At 41.0% G+C, this 19,157-nt stretch overlaps 1 pseudogene; it reads left to right on the top strand.

Moving 5' to 3' along the window:
• Positions 1-1,681: 1,681 nt before the first annotated feature.
• Positions 1,682-16,864, top strand: LOC134615959 (NLR family CARD domain-containing protein 3-like; annotated as a pseudogene).
• Positions 16,865-19,157: the final 2,293 nt, after the last annotated feature.

Below are 19,157 nucleotides of genomic sequence, written 5' to 3' on the forward strand. Positions count from 1 at the left end.
TGAAGGTGAATTCATATGATTTTGATCTTATTTTACACATGTCTGAGTCCCATCAAATGCTCCTTTTTACATTTCAGTGTGTTCTGTATCACATTAGAACATTTCATCTCTAAAGTATTTGCCCTTGTGTTCATTATGTGCTGATCACTGTGCAGAAGTGAAACTAAAAATGTGAAACCAACTCGACTCACCTACACATTCACATATAGAACAAACACCAGAGAAGTGCAAAAATGTGGTATATCAGGATCATCAGCTCTGTCACACACTTGAAATGTAGTCATGCAATATAAACACGACAGAAGGGGAGGAGCTGTTCTATTCAGGTGAGAAGGAAGCAGAAAATAATCAGTGAGTTCAGACTCAGTTTTGCAGTCACAGAGTGCAAGAAAGAAAACAAGGTGAGTGTTATTGTGCATTTATGTGCTGTCAGAATAATCAGGAAAACTAATTTCTGTCTCAAAAAGTCATGTGGCTCTTCCTCAAGATCGAACAGCAACTCTGAAAGTCATTATGTTAAATTTTTTAATGAAGGTTCTGGTGTCATATGGACATAAAGATGGAGGATGAAAGTTTGGTTGATGATCAGTTCAACAGTCTTCTTCTGCTGAGTCAGCTGTTAGAGAAAATAAGGATTTATGAATTAGTGAGATAGAGGATCATCTAGGATCACTACAGGCTGGAGTGTGTTTGTGAGAGAGTGACTGAGAAGGGAGGGAGAGAGTTTGTTATATTTCCTGTTCTGCCACTTTGGCTGTTGTGTAAACACGATTGCTATGATTCTTTTATTTCCATTGCAGTCAGTGTTGCTGGTTTTGCTCTCAGGCTGACTGAAGATAAGTGGTTTGGAGGAAAAGGAGATCAGAGCAGAGTCTCCAGCACCCAGCTGTCTGTCTATGAAGAGTGACCATTCCAAAAATTTTCCTCCAGTCTTCAGTCATGAACCTGGACCCTCAGACACAATGTAAGAGACTGCTTCTGCTGTGGATTGAGCTGAATATGATTTTGGTTGTTTCAGTCTTTTTATATTATTTCAGAAGCATTTGTAAGAATTGAGTAAGTTAATTGGGCTGAATCTACTCTGGAGAAGGTTATTTTCCATAATATAGGTCAACAGGTATGATATAACCATCTATGGATCAATCAGTTCTGCAGAAAGTTGAATCAACATTCCTGGAAGATCAATCAGACCTCTGTCTGCAGATCGAATGAGTGTCTGAAGTTTTTTAAGAGTGTCTAAAGTCTTCAAATGCATTAGTGATAGATATTAGCATGTAATTTTATTCCTTCACTGTTTTTTGCATACAAACAAGTTTAGGATTGCTGTATAAGCATTAGTAGCTCATCCTAAAACAAGAAATCTATTTATGCTTGGGGATGTAAAATTCATACGTAGGATAAATGTACATACAAAACTGTTTTTAGCTGTTTTGCAGTTGAAATAAAAAAAACTTGTCATGGGATGGTTGTATGGAAGGCAGAGTGAACCCAAACGCAGGACTCAGACAAAGCAAAATCAATACGCAGCTTTATTAGCTGGCCAAGGCAAATATGACAACACATAAGGCATTTAAACTGGAGCAAACTGACTGAAAACTAACACTGCCAGATAGATGAGAGAACACATACAGTAATATGAGGGGGGATCACCAATTGAAGAAAACCAAGGGCTTAAATACACATGAGGTAATAAGTGATGTGATGGAATACACCAGGGAACACAGGAACTAATCGGGGTTATGAGACAGTGGAAGCAAATCTGAACATACATGAGACAGGCGTTGAACAAAATAAAACAGGAAGTAATGCAAACTAAGAAGCAGACATAAGCTTGACACTGGGATGGGACAGTAAACAGAGATGGAGACATTAGAGACTGAGACAACAAAAGGACAAAACACAGAGACAGAGTGGACAGCAAAAAAAGGGAACAGACATGAAAACAAACAAGAACCAAAACCTGGAAACATAAGCAACAAAACTCGGAGGCTCTCAAAACCTGAACATTACATGAACATAAGTATCTCATAATTCTGATGAATGAATAACAAGTCCAAAAAAGGTCTCAGAAGCAAAAGCTGAGCTGTGTCAGAAGCAAGGTGTTACTTTGTGTGACTCTATAAAATTTTAGATGTTTCAAAATAAATGTTCTTGTGAACTCTGACCTAAAGTAGCCTGTGATAAACAGAATACTTTGTTTCATCAGATAAAATCATGTAACAAACAGATATTCAAAAATTGTAATGTTCAGAAGAAGTAAAGTTGATATAAAAATCTTACACAAGTAATTAAATATATCTATTGTTACATTTTTTGAGGAAACGTAATGGAACAATCACTTTTGACAGGAAAAACTTAATTGTTTAACATGAAATCAACACAACTTTAGAGGTAAATACTTAGGACTTGCCACTGAGCTATAACACGGTGGCAGCTATAGCTCAGAAGGTAGCAGAAGTCACCTTGATCCACCACCTTTGGAAGGTTGGTGGATCAATCTCTGCTGCTTCAGTCTGGATGCCAAATATCCTTGGGCAAGATACTAATACTGAGTTGTTCTCCACGCCAATACATCGATCCAGATGCAGACATAAAAATTTGGATCACCTCTAATTTCATGTTTCTAAATTCAGACTAAACTAGGGTTACTGTACCTGGCCCTAAAAGCTTTAGAAACAGGTAATGATATCTTCTTTTAATGTCATTGCCTTGGGCTTCCCTAACACTGTGGAAAATCTGAACAAAGTCATTTTTGCTCAAAATATGTCTTTCAGTTTACAAATTTGTAGGACTGCTTTCTTCCATTTGCACAATATCTCTAAAATTAGAAACATCCTGTCTCAGAGTGATGGTGAAAAACTAGTTTATGCATTTATTACATGTAGGCTGGACTATTGTAACTCATTATTACTGGGCTGTCCTAAAAACTCCAGGAAAAGTCTTCGGTTAATCCAAAAGGCTGTAGTGAAAGTACTGGCACGGACTAGAAAGAGAGAACATATTTCTCCTATATTGGCTTCAAGCACAGTTATACCAAGTTTCTTTTTATACACTTCAGCTCGGCATTCAAAACAATCATCAGTAAAAGACTGATAGCAGAACTAATTAACCTCGGCCTCCCACATATTAATCCACATCGTATGTGGTTTAAGGACTTCCTCAGATACTACCCACAGAGTGTGAAAGTAGGGCCTCACCTCTCTCTTCAACACTCAGTCTTAACATTGTTTCAGGGGAAGAAACTGTTTGTGAGTCTGGAGGTGTGGTACCTGATTGACCTGAGGCGCTGACCAGACGGCAGCGGGTCTCTACAAATTTAGGTTAAAGCTCTATCATGAAAACAAGACTAACTGTGTGTCTTTGGGAGAGCATGCAAACTCCATACATCCCAGCCTGATGGTGGAATTGAACACAGTACCTTCTTGCTGTGAGGCAACAGACCTAAACATTGTGCCACAGTGTGTTCCCGGTGCCAGAATAACAGCATTCAGCCCCATAAAACCAACCCTGACAGAGTTACAGGTCAGTGCCCAAAAACGGTAACATGCAAAAGAAGAAATGTCTCACTTGTGGTGTGGTGGTCAGAGGAGTTATGATTAAATTTGAGACAATGACACCCAGAGGAGTTTAACCTCGAGGAAATATAATTATGAAATATAATTATGTGTTTAAACAAACTTACCAAAAGGCGGCAAAAGTTTGAAAATACGCCCAAGGTGCTGTAAAACAAAAGTAGCGTGAAAAAAAACACAAAAATAAAAACAAAACAAGAAAATAAAAAAAATCACGAAAGAATAATAGGACACTTGGCACTAGGCTCAATGCTCACAGTCATACAGCAAAAACTACTAAAATCTACTCCAGGCATACAATATTAAAATTTCTCCCACACACACGCTTTAAAAAAAAAAAAAAAAAAAAAAAGGATAGTGAATAGTGATATACCCACCACTTGATAACTGTCAGCTGCACCAGTGATGGTCATTGTAACGCTTAATTTTAGCTTCAAACACTCAAAAAGAAATACCAATGTTTTCATGAAGGGCAACTATTAGTGGACAGATGATGGTCGATTCCATAAATTCAGAAATTGTCAGGTGTAACTGTCACAATCCTGGGTCTGGTGACCCAGTGTTTGTGTTTTTGGTTTAGTATTCTTTGATTATTGTTATTCATGATTTTGGTTTTCTTTATTTCTTAAGTTCTCCGTGATCTTAGTTTTCCGTCCCTTAGTGTTTATCTCACCTGTGTATAGTCTCTGTTCCTGTGTCTACTCTGTGCCTTTCCTGTGTCCCGTGTTTCATGTCTAGTCACTCTTGTCTCTATATTCCCTGTCTCCCCAGTCACTTTGTTAAGCTTCGGTCTTAAGTCTGAGTTTTGGTCTGTGTGGTTCTCTTTTTATTTTGATAGTTCCTTGTCCTGTGTTCAGTGTATTCAGTTTTGCTTCCTCCGTAACTCGTTATTTCAGATTAGCCCAGCTGTGTTTCCCTCCTGTTTCCCATTCCCTCATTTCGACCTTGTGTATTTAAGCCCTGTGTTTTGCTCTGTTCGTTGTTGTATTGTACCCTCATGTTGCTCTGTTTCACTCCCGTGTTAATCATTCTAGTTAACCGGCTCCAAATTTCTCTGTTTATTGTTTTTCTAGCTCCCTAGTTTTTGTTTCCCATTTAGGTTATGTTTTGTATTTTCGTCGCTTGGATGTTTACAGCAAATAAAACAGCCTGTTTGAGTTTATCCTCATGTGTGTCTTGAGTCCTACACTTGGGTCCACATCCTGCCTGCCACATCATTAACCCTGACAGAAATTTTCAATGAATACACCCATGAAACAGTGGTGTTACTGGTTACAGTTTAAAATCTTTAAGATGTTAAGCCCTCTCAGATTCTGGAATTTCTTTTTTTTGGTACAAAAATGATTTCAAGAAAATAAAATACAACAAAGTAATTTTGTTTGGAGTCAAAAAAGACCAGAAATAAAAGATGCTGAAGGAGAGACTACTAGGTGCTCAGAACTACAAACATGCCAGAGATATTTTTCTAGAAGCCAGTGCTGATTTTAAACCTTAGTATTTCTTTCATGACAGTGGTTTGTATTGGTCAGAATAATTTTTCATTGTCATTCACAGAGAGAAGGGGAGTCATGCTTGTGTGGAGGAGCAGCTGTGCTGCTGTGTTTTGTGTCAGGATGTCCTGAAGGATCCAGTCTCTACCAGCTGTGGACACTGGTTCTGCAGACAGTGCTTCACCTCATACTGGGACCAGGCTGCTTCATCAGGAGACTCCCCCTGTCCCCATTGTGGATAAAAATCCAGTATCAGAGCTCGACTCCAGACTACCAGTCAGAGTAGCTGTGAACAAAGTAAGACTGAACCTCTGTGTGCTGTTGGACTAATTTCTGAAAACTGGATTTCTTGTTGATTTGTTTAAGTATTAGAGATATTTTTATTCTCTTTAGTTTCACAGTTTTTTCTTTTTTCCAGCAATTGCAGGTTTGCAGGAGGTTTTAGATGAACATAAGATCAGTTTGAAGAGGAGATATGAACATGTGAGTGAAGGAACTGATGAAAAACGAAATGGAATTCTTCTCAACAACATCTACACTGAGCTCTACATCACAGAAGGACAGTGTGAAGAGATTCATAACCAACACGAGGAGAGGCAGCTGGAGATAGCTTCCAAAAAGAAGACTCTTGATGACACTCCAATCAGGTGCCAAGACATTTTTGAAGCCGTATCTGACCAACAGAGACCAATTAGAGTGGTTCTGACAAATGGCGTAGCTGGCACTGGAAAAACCTTCTTAGTGCAGAAGTTCACTCTGGACTGGGCAGAGGGTTTGGAAAACCAAGACATCAGTGTGGCGATTCTACTTTCATTCAGGGAGCTGAACCTGATCAGAGATGAGCAGTACAGTCTTCTAGAGCTGCTCCATGTTTTCCATCCAACATTACAGAAGGTCACAGCAGAGAAGCTCGCTGTCTGTAAACTTTTGTTCATCTTTGATGGCCTGGATGAAAGCAGACTTTCATTTGATTTCATCAACAGAAAGCTTGTGTCTGATGTCACACAGAAGTCATCAGTCAGTTTCCTGCTGACAAATCTCATAGAGGGGAATCTGCTTCCCTCTGCTCTCATCTGGATAACTTCCCGACCTGCAGCAGCCAGTCAGATCCCTCCTGCATATATTAACAGGATGACAGAAGTACGAGGCTTCACTGACGCCCAGAAGGAGGAGTACTTCAGGAGGAGATTCAGTGATGAAGAGCTGTCCAGCAGAATCATCTCCCACATGAAAACATCCAGGAGCCTCCACATCATGTGTAGAATCCCAGTCTTCTGCTGGATCACTGCTACGGTTCTGGAGCACATGTTGACTACAGAGCAGAGAGGAGAGCTGCCCAAGACCCTGACTGACATGTACTCACATTTCCTGCTGGTCCAGACAAAGAGGAAGAAGAACAAGTACCTCGATGGACATGAGACAAGTCTACAGGAGCTGATGGAGGCTGACAGGGAAGTTCTCCTGAAGCTGGGGAGGCTGGCCTTTGAACAAATGGAGAAAGGAAACATCATGTTCTACCAAGAAGACCTGGAGCAGTGTGGTCTGAATGTCACAGAGGCCTCAGTGTACTCAGGAGTTTGTACAGAGATCTTCAAAAGAGAGTGTGTGATCCTCCAGAAACCAGTCTTTTGCTTTGTTCATCTGAGCATTCAGGAGTTTCTGGCTGCTGTCTACATGTTCCACTGTTACAACAACAAAAAGACAGAGGTGCTGCAGGACTTCCTGGAAAAAGACATCTCATCTTTGGATGTCTTTTTGAATAGAATCATGGAGAAATCTCTTAAAAGTGAAACTGGCCACCTGGACCTGTTTGTTCGCTTCCTTCATGGCCTGTGTTTGGAGTCCAACCAACAACTTTTAAAAGGTCTAATGGGTCAGACAGACAATATTCCAGAACACATTGAGCTAATCATCATTAACTTGAAGAAGATGAACATACTTAATGTCTCTCCTGACAGAAGCATCAACATCTTCCACTGTCTGATAGAGATGAATGATGTCTTAGTATATCAAGAAATCCAAAAGTTCCTGAGGTCTGAGAACAGATCAGAGAACCTCTCTGAGATTCACTGCTCAGCTCTGGCCTACATGCTGCAGATGTCAGATGAGGTTCTGGATGAGTTGGACCTGGAGAAGTACAACACAACAAAGGAGGGACATTTAAGACTGGTTCCAGCTGTGAGAAACTGCAGAAAGGCTCTGTGAGTCCAGATGTGATTGTAAATCAGTTTACATTAGTAGTATAGTTTATCAGATATTCTCACTACAATATTCCCAATGTTATTCTTATACTTTTATACTTTTCTTCTTACTTTCCATACATTACATTTCAGTTTTATCTTCTCACACATCTGGAGCTGATTCAAAAACTGTGAAAATGTTTATTTCTAATGAGAGATTATTCTAATTATTTCATTTTGTCAGTAGCTTAAAATTTTTGAAGCCGCTACTGAGTGTCACAGTTATTTGGTCTCAGTAATATAAATGAAATCAGTGAAGTTATTCAGTAAAATCAGCTCAAGAGCAATATTTTTATAAAACTTGTTAAAACCAGCATCTATCTACTGATCTCACATGAACTACTGATCATGTGAGATCAGTAGTTCATGATCTAACAACATCTTTCTGATTACATTATGTTGAAAAATATTCAGCCCTACTAAATTATTAATTGTGTTTGTGCTGAACAAATTTTTCAGAAGTTAAAAATAATGCTGGGAAGCATTATTTAAGGAAGTAAGCACAGTCATATGTCATCCACTTCCAAATATTTCATTATGTTTATATTTAATGAAGTTCAGGTCTGATACTGCTGAGTTATTAGTTTTATTCCTATACCACGCGACAACAGATTCTAAATGTTTCAATTGTGGATTTGAAGCTGAAGCAGTGGGTGAGTGCTTATCCCATTCATATGCAGATTATGAATGAATGGGAAATCTCTGGCTTGGCTGGGTAGGGCACACTCTACGCAAACCTCCAACCAACATCATAAAGCAGGCTCTCAGGTGGAACCCCCAAGGCAAGCAAAAGAGAGGCTGCCCAAGAAACATCTGGCTAACTATAGTTTAATGTCAGTCAGATCAGGTTAGCTGAACCGCTGGTGTCATAAGCAAAATGCCAAACAGAAACTGCTTCTTATTAAATTTAGGGAGTAATCTAAAGTGTCTTCTTTATAATAACGTGTTTTCTCCTCTACATCACAGACTTTGTAAAGCTTGGCTCTCAGAGACTCACTTTGAAATTTTGGGCTCAGCTCTGATGTCCAACCCCTCCCATCTGACAGAGCTGGACCTGAGCTTCACCCCCCTGCATATTTTGAGTGGAAACAACTCTTTGCAGTATTCAGCAGTGAAACCATTGCTTGCTGGTCTGAGAGTCCACACTGTAGACTGGAGACTTTGAGGTCTGTTCAGTTAGACTTTTCTTTCTAGGATATTAAAGTTGCTGGAACTATTAAATAATCCCATTATAACATAAATTAGTCTAAGTCTGTTAGCCTCAACCAACCAACCAACCCAGTGATGTAACATTCTGTACTGACTGAAGATGGCGCTAAATATGTTTCGAGCACTTTAACTTTAAGCACTCTTAAATCCAGCTTCACAGACAGTGTAACATCTATGTCAGCTTTTGAGAGCAGGGCTCAATGGTGTAAACTAGCCTATATATGTGTAGTGTTTCAGTGCCCTTTAAGGTTAAGCAATAGTCCAAAGAAGGAGAACACTTTGTCACAGTGTGCAGTCGTGTTTAGGTAGACGCTAACTTGTTTAATGCATTTCTAAAGCATCACTGACATGTTTTGGTCAGTTAAAACTGTTCTTACCTTTGCTAAATCTTTATATTTTGCTGTACTTGAATCCTTCGCTGTAGAGGAACTAAACACAAGTAACAATTTTATTAGATATATATTGGTAAAACTTTTACTGCTACTATTCTTCTGTAGTTTTATAGTAGAACTGTGTTGAATGAGCTACTTACATTGACCTTTACTGAGAAAACTTTTATTTCGTCTGTTTTATTTTTGTAGTGAATTATATCCTGCTGCTACTGCATGTACTGGTTATAGAATTATTATTAATAACACAGAGAGAGAGACCCACAGCTTTTGTATTTTGGAGAGAGTCGGCCTCTGTGCACATTAACCGTGTAGATCTTAGAAAAAAGGATTATAGATATTGATACTGCTGGTCCTCAGACTTTCAAAACAATCATATAGCTGCTGCAGGTATTGCCACACATAATGCGCAGCCACTAGCCAGATCTCAACCACTGGGAGTCCCAACTCCTTCTCCTGGAGCATATCTAGTTTCTGCTATGAACACATGCATTTATTCTACTGCAGTGAGAGGCACCCAATCAGTGCTTTTTGGTGACAAGAGGCACTGATTGAAGCCAGATACGACTTTAAAAGCTTTCACATCCCCCAGTAACTCTGTTATTATTGCTGGTTCTTTTACCTAGTGCTAAAAGTGATTTGTCTCAAATTATTGCAAAGTCTTGTGATTAAGGAAATTTTGTTATTCTTTATTCAGACTGAAGTGCTGCAGGTTGACAGAGACTGCATGTGCTGCTCTGGTCTCTGCTCTAAAGTCCAACCCATCCCATCTGAGAAATCTGGACCTGAGCAAAAATGATGTGCAGGATTTAGGAGTGAAACACATTTGTGGTTTTTTGGAGAGTCCACACTGTAAACTGGAGACTCTGAGGTCAGTTGCCTGTTAGCATTCTCTTATAATTTATGATTAATATGAAGTTGTTTCTATTCTAGGAGTATATCGTTTAGTCTTTTGGGTATAGTATTATTTTCCACTCCTTCTGAATTTTGTTTTCCATGTTTCTAGCTCTTATTTCCTTGTATGATTATAATAGTTTCCTTTCATGTGTAATCTCTCCTAGTTTTATCTTTGTGTTTTGTCCTTAGCATCTTCTGTGTGAAGTCAGTTTTGTCTCCATATTTGTTTTCCCTTTCTGTCTTTCTCTTTCTGTTCCTGTGTTTTCTTATTTCTTGTCTTATTTTGTGAGTCCCTCATCTCATGTGCTTTGTGTTCAGTTTTGCTTCCCCTTGTCTCATCATTTAGATTCTGTTCACCTGTGTCTTATTTTCCCCAGCTGTGTCCTTTCTCGCTAACTATGTCTTGTGTTTATTTAAACACCTAGTTTTCCTCAGATCCTTGTTTCATTCTCCCACATGCTGTGTATTCCTGTTTTCTGTTGGGTCCCTTTAGTCTCTAGTTTTGGTTTTCTATGAGTTCCAGCAATTGACCTGTCTTTTGAGTTTGCTTGTTGTCTCTGGAGTCTTGCATATTGGGACCTAAATCTCCCTGCCACAAAGTGAACAAACATGGATACGAATGTTTCATGCACAAATCTGTAATTTATCAATATTTTCAAAGTTTAATTGGTTTGTTCTTTAGGAAAATAGTCCCTCTGACCTTGCATATGAACAAATGACAGCCTTACTGCTTTTTCAATTTAAACATGAGTCTTTAAAATGAACGAGCCTATCACTACTGTTACTAATAATAACAACAATGATTACAATTATTATTTTTATTCCCTTTGGTCATTGTTTACTGTTTTCCAAAACACCATATGCCATCAAATGAAAAATAAAAGGAATGTAAAGAAAATAAAATGCAATTGTGGCGACCCACTAGAGGGCTCCACTTACACCCAAGCTGAGAGGAAGGGTTCTGCTGTGTTTGGGCGCAATATGCTCAGTTCAAGTTTGGAGGTGAATAAAGTTGGAGTGTAAAACCAGAGCTCCTGTGTCGTGTGTCACATGCCTCCATATTGGTGACCCTACCTTGAACATGCAGCGAACCATGGAGTTCGCCCTGGACGCGCCAGCTACCGCCGGCCCTCTGCCTCCTGCTGCGGCTACGTTTGCTGTGGCGCTCCAGTTGCCAGACTTCTGGCTCCATGACCCCTCGTCATGGTTCGTCCACGTGGAGGCTCAGTTTGCTCTCCACAGCATCTTGGCTGACGACACAAAATTTCATCATGGGGTGGCATCGCTCGACCTGCTAGCCACCCGCCATGCGATGGCGCTCCTCCGAAACCCGCCTGTGCAAGGGAAATACGTCGCCCTTAAGGACCTACTACTGCGGCGATACACCCTCTCCAGTGCGGAGCGAGCCGAGAAACTTCTCTCCCTCTCCGGGCTGGGTGGAGGCACAGCTCTTGATCTCATGGAAAACATGTTGTCCTTGCTCGGTTCGGACAACGGGGGATTCCTTTTCGTCCATCTCTTTCTCAGACAACTGCCTGTCGCTGTGAGAACCGGCCTCGCCAACTCCCCTTTTCTAGAGGCGCAGGAGTACCGCTCCCTGGCTAAAGAGGCAAATCGCATCCTGCTGGTCTCTCGCACGTTCGGAGTGCACAAACTGGCCGTGGATCCGCCGGCGGCACCCCCAGCAGCCTTCTCTGGAGCGGACGAGCTGGTGCTGATGGCAGGAACCGCTACACAGCGGCACCCACAGTCGCAGGGTTTCACACACCTTTTGACTGTGGTGGATCGCACCACCAGGTGGACGGAGGCGGTTCCCCTGGCTTCCACGACGGCTGAGGTAGTGGCCAGGGCATTCATGTCCACGTGCGTTTTGCGTTTTGGTCCCCCCGCTGACATTACCTCGTGTCGGAACTTTGGTCCGCCATGGCTTGACGGCCTGGGGGTCAAGGTCCACCGCACCACAGCATACCACCCACAGGCTAACGGGATGTGCGCGCGGTTTCACCGGTTGCTCAAGGCCGCGCTCCGTGCTTCCTTAACGAGTGGTAACTGGGTCGCACGTCTGCCTTGGGTTTTGTTGGGGTTCAGCAGCGCGGTTAAGGAGGACCTCGGGGTTTCTCCTGCTGAACTAGTCCTTGGGCAACCCCTCCGCGTCCCCAGGGAATTTTTGCCTGAGAGCCCCCTCCCGTGTTTTGATGTCTCAGTGCTGGCTCTCCGCTCCCCTGGAGGCCCCTTTTCTGTCCCTGGCCCCGTGCACTACTGCCTGCCAGATGTTTTTGTTCCGCGGTCGTTGGAATTTTCTCCTTTCGTTTTTGTTCGGCATGACGCCCATCAACCCCCCTTGCGTCCGCTTTATGACGGCCCGTTTTGGGTTATTGCACCAGGTCCCAAGCATTTTGCTTTGGATTTTGGGGGCCGGCAGGAGGTAGTTTCAGTGGACCGCCTTAAGCCTGCACACGTTCTGCAGGATTCTCCTGTGGTGCATGTGTGGCGACCCACTAGAGGGCTCCACTCACACCCAAGCTGAGAGGAAGGGTTCTGCTGTTTTTGGGCGCAATATGCTCAGTTCATGTTTGGAGGTGAAAAAAGTTGGAATGTAAAACCAGAGCTCCTGTGTCGTGTGTCACATGCCTCCATACAATCACTAAAGGAATGACCACTCTTCAAAGGAAAAAAATGAATAAAATTGAATTGAATGAAATCAAACAATTCTGATTTCCCAATATACAAATGTGGCAAGAACAAAACAGGCCAATACACAGGTTTCAATGATCCAACAGTAATTTTGCATGGTAACAAAATTTTTCAGCAGGTTAAAACATTTCCAACATTTCCAACCAAATATTATTAAATGAGGCCACTGACGGGAATAGCAGACATCATGATGGTCCACAGTAACAGAAGATTAAAAAAAGCTTATTAATTAGGACAGTGTGATGGCAAGTTGCACATTTACAAGCTGAAGACACTTGATTGAATTATTAGTTATTTTATCTATGAATTATTGTCATTTCAGATTGGAGGACTGCAATTTATCAACAACCAGCTGTACTGCTCTGTTCTCTACACTAAAGTCCAACCCATCCTATCTGAAATATTTAGACCTGAGAGGAAACAACCTGGAGGTTTCAGATGTGAACCATCTGTCTACTCTTGTGAAGAGTCCAAATTGCAGACTGGAGGACCTGAGGTCAGTAGAAGGTTGGAATCAATCTGTGTTGCTTTCAGAAGTCCTGTATTAAATGAATTTGGAATGAGAGCAAAGATTCAGTGTTTCCTGTTAACCTGCATCCTTCCTGGTGGCTGCTTTTCTTAATGAAGCTGAGAGAGGAGAATGGTGACAGGCAGTCAATTGGATCATCCAGAAGCTTGTTGTGATTATGTGTTTGGGTTGGGACTTGAATACTTGAATGACCTCTATTTTCCTATTTGTAAATCCTAACAAAACTTAGGCAATTATACTCTGGCATAAATTTAGAAACATAATATCTTACCAGATACTTACTTTAGATGGTATTACCTTAGCGTCCAATAACACTACAAGGAATCTTGGAGTAATTTTTCACCAGAATCTGTACTTCAGTGAGCACATATAGCAAATATGTATTAGTGCCTTCGTTCATTTCTGCAATACCTTTAAAATTTGAAACACAGCAATGAGTGATGCTGAAAATTTAGTTAATGCCTTTTTTACTTCTAAGATTACTGACAGGTTCTAGGGTGAGAGCCCATATTTCTTCCATATTAGTGTCTGTTCATTGGTTCCTTTTTAAATTCAAAATTTAATTTAAAATCCTTCTCCTCACATATAAAATCTTGAATAACTTGGACCTATCAGATTTTAAGGAACTCATAGTACATCATTATCATAACAGCACCTTGCTCTGAGGTTGCAGACTCACTTTTGGTTGCTAGAATTGCAAAATGGGAGAATGGGAGAGAAAGCCTTCAGCTATCAGGACCCTCTACTGTGGAACCAACTCCCAGTTTGTTTTCAAAAACACTCTTTACTTTTAATATTAGGTTTAAAACATCAGTGACTGACTTAAGCTTGTAGGTAGGGCTGTATCAGGAATTGCTGAACCCTCTTTTAGTTAATCTGCAATGAGGCAATCATGGTTTTTTTAAAATTGTTTTGAAAAGTGAAGAAGTTTAATTAAATCTCAATACTAAATGTTACATGTTTGAAATCATCAAACAGATTTTGATATCAGAGAAAGATAACCCGGGTAACTACAAAATACAGTTTTTGTCAGAGTTTGGTGCTGTGGTGGGAAGGATGTAGGACCCAAACGCAGGACTCACAACATGGGAGGTTAACTTGAAAAAGCAGCTTTATTGTTGGGAAATCCACCATAACGTAAACTCACAAAAAACAAACAAAAACCATGAACTTGGGAACTAAGGACTGAAACACTGAAAAACTAGAACTTAAGCTAGATCACACAAAAAACAAACCTGGAACTGAAAAGCTAGGAATCTAAACAGGAGCACAAGGGAAACACACAGCAGTGAGGGTGTACAATGCAACAAAGGGCAAAGGAAAACACAGGGCTTAAATACACAGGGAGTAACGAGGGAGTGACACACAGAGCACAGCTGGAGCAATCAAACATGACGAGACAAAGGGAGAAGCAAAACTCAAAACACTGAATACAGGACATGGGACCGTAAGAGTAAAACAGGAAACATGAGACATTCACAAAGACGCAGACTTGACACTGAGACAGAGACATGACTGACAGGGGAGACAGAGGGAACATGGAGACAAGACATGAAATGTGGAACACAGGGAATGCAAAGAAACAGGAACCTAAAAACTGAGGACTAAGAATTAAACACAAGCAGAGAACGATGAATGACAATAATCCAAGAATATAAGTTAACCAATAAACACAAAACACTGGGTCTGTGACCTAGTACCTTGACATTTTTTAAATGATAATTTCATTAATTAAGGGAGAAAAGCTAACTAAATCTACCTGGTCCTGTGTGAAAAAGTAACCACCTCTCTTGTTAAATCATGAATTAACTTTGATTAACCACATTTTTTGGAAAGCTGAGTTCAGTTTCACTAAATACACTCAGGCCTGTTTACTGGAACACCTTTTGAATCAAGAAATCACTAAAATAGAGCCTGTATGACAAAGTGAAACAGCCTAAAAGATCTCAAAACGAAACACAACATGCCACAATCTAAAGAAACACCTGACCAATACAGTCACTGACATCTATCAGTCTGGAAAGGGCTACCAAACTATTTCTAAGAGTTTGGGACTCCAGTGAACCACAGTGAGAAACATTGTACATAAATGGAGAAAACAGGGGTTAACGGCCTTCCCAAAATTATCCTAAGAGCACATGAAAGACTCATCCAGGAGGACAGGAGAATCCATAAAACATTAAAGAACCATAGGCTTCACATGTCTCAGTTAAGGTCAGAGTCATGATTCAACAATAAGAAAGTGACTGAGCAAAAATGGCATCCATGGGAGAGTTCAAGGAGAAAATCACAGCTGATCAAAAAGATCACAAAGGCTCCTCTCACACCTTGATGACCCTCAAGGCATCTGTGAAAATATTCTGTGAGACAAAAGCTGAACGTTTTGGAATGTTAGAATCTGGCATAAAACAAACACAGTATTTCAGAAAAGGAACATCATTACGCACAGTAAAATATGGTGGTGGTGTGATGGTCTGAGGCTCTTTTGCTGCCTCAGGACCTGGAAGACTTGCTGTAGTAAATGGAACCATGAATTTTGCTGTCTACCAAAACATCCTGAAGGAGAATTCATGGTTCCATTTACCACAGCAAGTCATCCAGGTCCAGGTCCGGCCACTTGTTTCTGACTTCAAACTAAAGTGTATTTGGGTTCTGCAGAAGAACAATGAGCGAAAACACACCAGCAAGTCCACCTGAATGACTTAAGAAAAACAAAATGAAGACTTTGGAGGGGTCTAGTCAAATATCTGACCTGAATCCAATTGAGATGCTGTGACATGACCTTAAAAAGACGGTTCATGCTCAAAAACCCTCTAGTGTTGCTGAATTACAACAATTCTGCAAAGGTGAGCGAGCCTCCGCAGGAACTCGTATACAGTGCTGTGAAAGACTCGCTGCCAGTTATCACAAATGCTTGATTGCAGTCGTTGCCGCTATGGGTGGCCCGACCACTACCGCTACACACTACACAGCTTCTCAACCAATGCCCTGAAAAATGGCTTAAGTTCCTTCTGCTCTTCATATTGAATCACTTCTTGACAGCCACTGAAGAGAATTTCTGTAAAAACTCAGCTGTGACTTCTATTCTTTCATCCTTTCTCTCCAGGTGGGAATGATGGTAAACAGGATAGTATGTGCTGAAAGAGCATGGGCTGTGTCCTGGTGATCCAGAGAGGCTGAAGAAGCAGCAGCTTATGTGTAGAGATGTTCTGAATTGTATTTAATCTTTTTATTCATGCACATATTCTGAAGACAGAAAGACTATGCAGATTATTTCTGTTTATGATACAACAATATTTAGAGTCATATTTAGAGTAAAAAAACATAGTGTTTCAATGACTGTGAAAAAGTGCAAAGTCGGAGGTTATGTGTTGTTTTCTGTTGTAGCTCCACTTTGTGGAATGACAAAGAACTGCAGTTAAAGTTGACTTCATACCTCAGAGGTTGATGTGAGACTGCAGCAGGAAAATAAAGAATAATTCTAAAATCATCATGTTCTTCTTGCTTCATTGTCTTTGACTGACAGGTTTCTCTGAAGTGCCAGCAGCCACTCCTCATTGGTTAATCACATTAACCAATGATAGGTGTTCTCTTTACTACTACTTACAATTAAAGCCACACAGGTCACTTTGCATGCCATCAGTGACATCATCATCTGGGCACTCACATCTCCGCTTATCTCACCTGGACTCACAACACCATCGCCGTGGAAAAGTAGGCCCAGCAGCGGTTGCATTTCCTCTGTGTCCTAAGGAAGAATAACCTGGAGCAGAAGCTGCTGTTGGCCTTCTACTGCTCCTCAGTGGAGAGCGTGCCCTCCTCCTGCCTGGGTGTTTGGCACTGAGAACAGGCAGGCTGCATAGAGGGTAAATAACACCGGCCAAAAAAATCACTGGCTGCCCTCTGCCACCCGTGGAGGGCATCATCAGATCTTCCTGTGTCAAGAAATCCAGGGGTATCACAGGTGACCCCATGCACCCCACCCACCACCTGTTTGACCAGCTCTCCTCTAATTAGCGCCCAAGGTCAATCAGGTCCCACACCTCCAGACTTAACAACAGCTTTTTCCTCTGGGCCATTTGGACTGTTAACAAACACCATCCCCCCATAGCCCACCCTGCCCACTCACCTCACCTATCTGAGATTTTTTTCAGTTTTTTCCCCAAAGTCTCAGTTGTCAAACTTTTGCAAGATCCCTCTCTGTATGAGCTTCTTTACTGGTGTATAATTAAAATGTTGGTAAAAACCAGTACAATTGTATACTCATGTCTCAAATCCAGCTGCGACGGCAGCAGCACAATACGCCAAGACATAAATTTAGAGGTGCACAAACAGCAGGAACAGCAACTTAGAACAGTGCATGCAATGTCAATTTAATGTCAGTTTTGTCACACGTACCATGTGCTTCATGTAATTGGGCCCTCAGGCTGTTAGCAAACAAAAAAGAAACTTCGCAGTAATTTCTGAATTCTTCTCAAAAATGCACAATTTGACCCTCTTGAAGATTTAAATGGGCTCCGACAAGTGAAGTGTTTATCTACTTTTTTAAACTATGTATTGTTGCAGCAAGAAGCCATACTTCTATAGCTATAGTTCTACACAAACATTATTTTTTCAAAAGACTGCTCAGGATCATTTTGTTTATAAAGAGTTGCTAATTCTTCTTAAAATAAGTGAGTAATATTGTGCCAATAATTAGATTTTTTAATGAAATATATAATTAGAATTTCAGTAAAAATAAAAGAACAAACTCAACACTTATATACTTAGGTGTAAAGTTGCACAAAATAGGATTTAGAGGGTTTGATATGTAGACGCATTGTCTCCACACTGACTCCACTACTGACAGTGTTACCTAGCACTGCACTAAAGTCAGGAATTTCTGGCTCCTTTTTGTTATTCATGCCCTCAGCCCTTACTTCAGTTAATCTTATTTCCCTTTTGTGAGCCCTGTGTCTGTTATGTCCTGCTGAGTCCTGGCCTGATGAGTTAACTCTTCTGTGTTGTACCAGAGGTTGTTTGGTTTCCCCGATGTATAACTCATGACAATCCTCCTGGCACTTAACAACGTACACTATATTAATCTGTTTGTGCCAGAGGATCCGATCCTTGGGGTGGACCAATTGTTGAAGCAGTGTGTTTTGGTCTTTAAAAGCCATAGCGTTAGGAGGCCTGGGTTGTTGACCCAGAGTTTTGTGTTTTTTGGTTTCTTTATGTTCTGTGTCTTTGTTTTGTAGTCTAGTTTTCTCGTACTTCTAATTTATTTATTAGGTACTATTGTTTAGTTCTTAGTTTGGTTACAGTTCCCTTCTGTATTCTTGTCTCTCATCTGTATGGGTCTGGTCTCCGTGTGTGTTCCTGTCACTTCCTGTTTTACATTGGTAGTTTCCTGTCTGCGTGCATCATGTTCTGTTTTGCTTTTTACCCATTCTCGCCTGATTATGGCCAGCTGTGTTTCCCTCCTGGTCCTAATTCCCTAGTTTACCTCTCGTATTTAGTGTTCCTTTGCTTGGCATTGCGATCTACCCTCATGTTTGTTCTCACTTTACACTGTGTGCCAGCCATGCCTGCCAGTTTAGTTCTTTGTATTTTCAGTTTAGTTAAACTGGGTCTCAGCAATAAAGCTGTTTTTGGAATGCACGTTTCGCCTCCTGGAGTCTGCACATTGGGTCCTCCTCTCCTGCTGCACACATCACATGATACATAAAGACGCAGTGTTTTGAGAAAATGTGTCTCAGTTTTTTCAATACTCCTGACACATAAGGAATCACTAAGGGTTTTTGCTTAAGCAGCAGTTGCCCTTCTCCCCTGAATCACCTGGAGCTTTCTTTAGGCTTGTAACGCTTGCTGTTACTAAAGGACCTAGCACGCACATTGTCACCTGTTATTCATTCAGACAGACTTTATTCTCAGTGTTTTGTGTCACACATGCTGCTTCTGCAGCTCTTGCTTTTGCTTCCCAGTGCAGTTCTGTTGTGAGGCCTCCTGCTACACTCTTTTCACTGCCAGCCTGCTTCCATCAACCACACACCCAGCAAATGAGAGCAGGTAAACGTATTCCGCACAAATATGTATGTATATGTGGACATGCCGACAGGTGCTGAAAGCCAACATCTCACAGATTCTGAAGCTGCAGG

The sequence above is a fragment of the Pelmatolapia mariae genome, linkage group LG17, assembly GCF_036321145.2.
Source record: "Pelmatolapia mariae isolate MD_Pm_ZW linkage group LG17, Pm_UMD_F_2, whole genome shotgun sequence".
Lineage (NCBI taxonomy): Eukaryota > Metazoa > Chordata > Actinopteri > Cichliformes > Cichlidae > Pelmatolapia > Pelmatolapia mariae.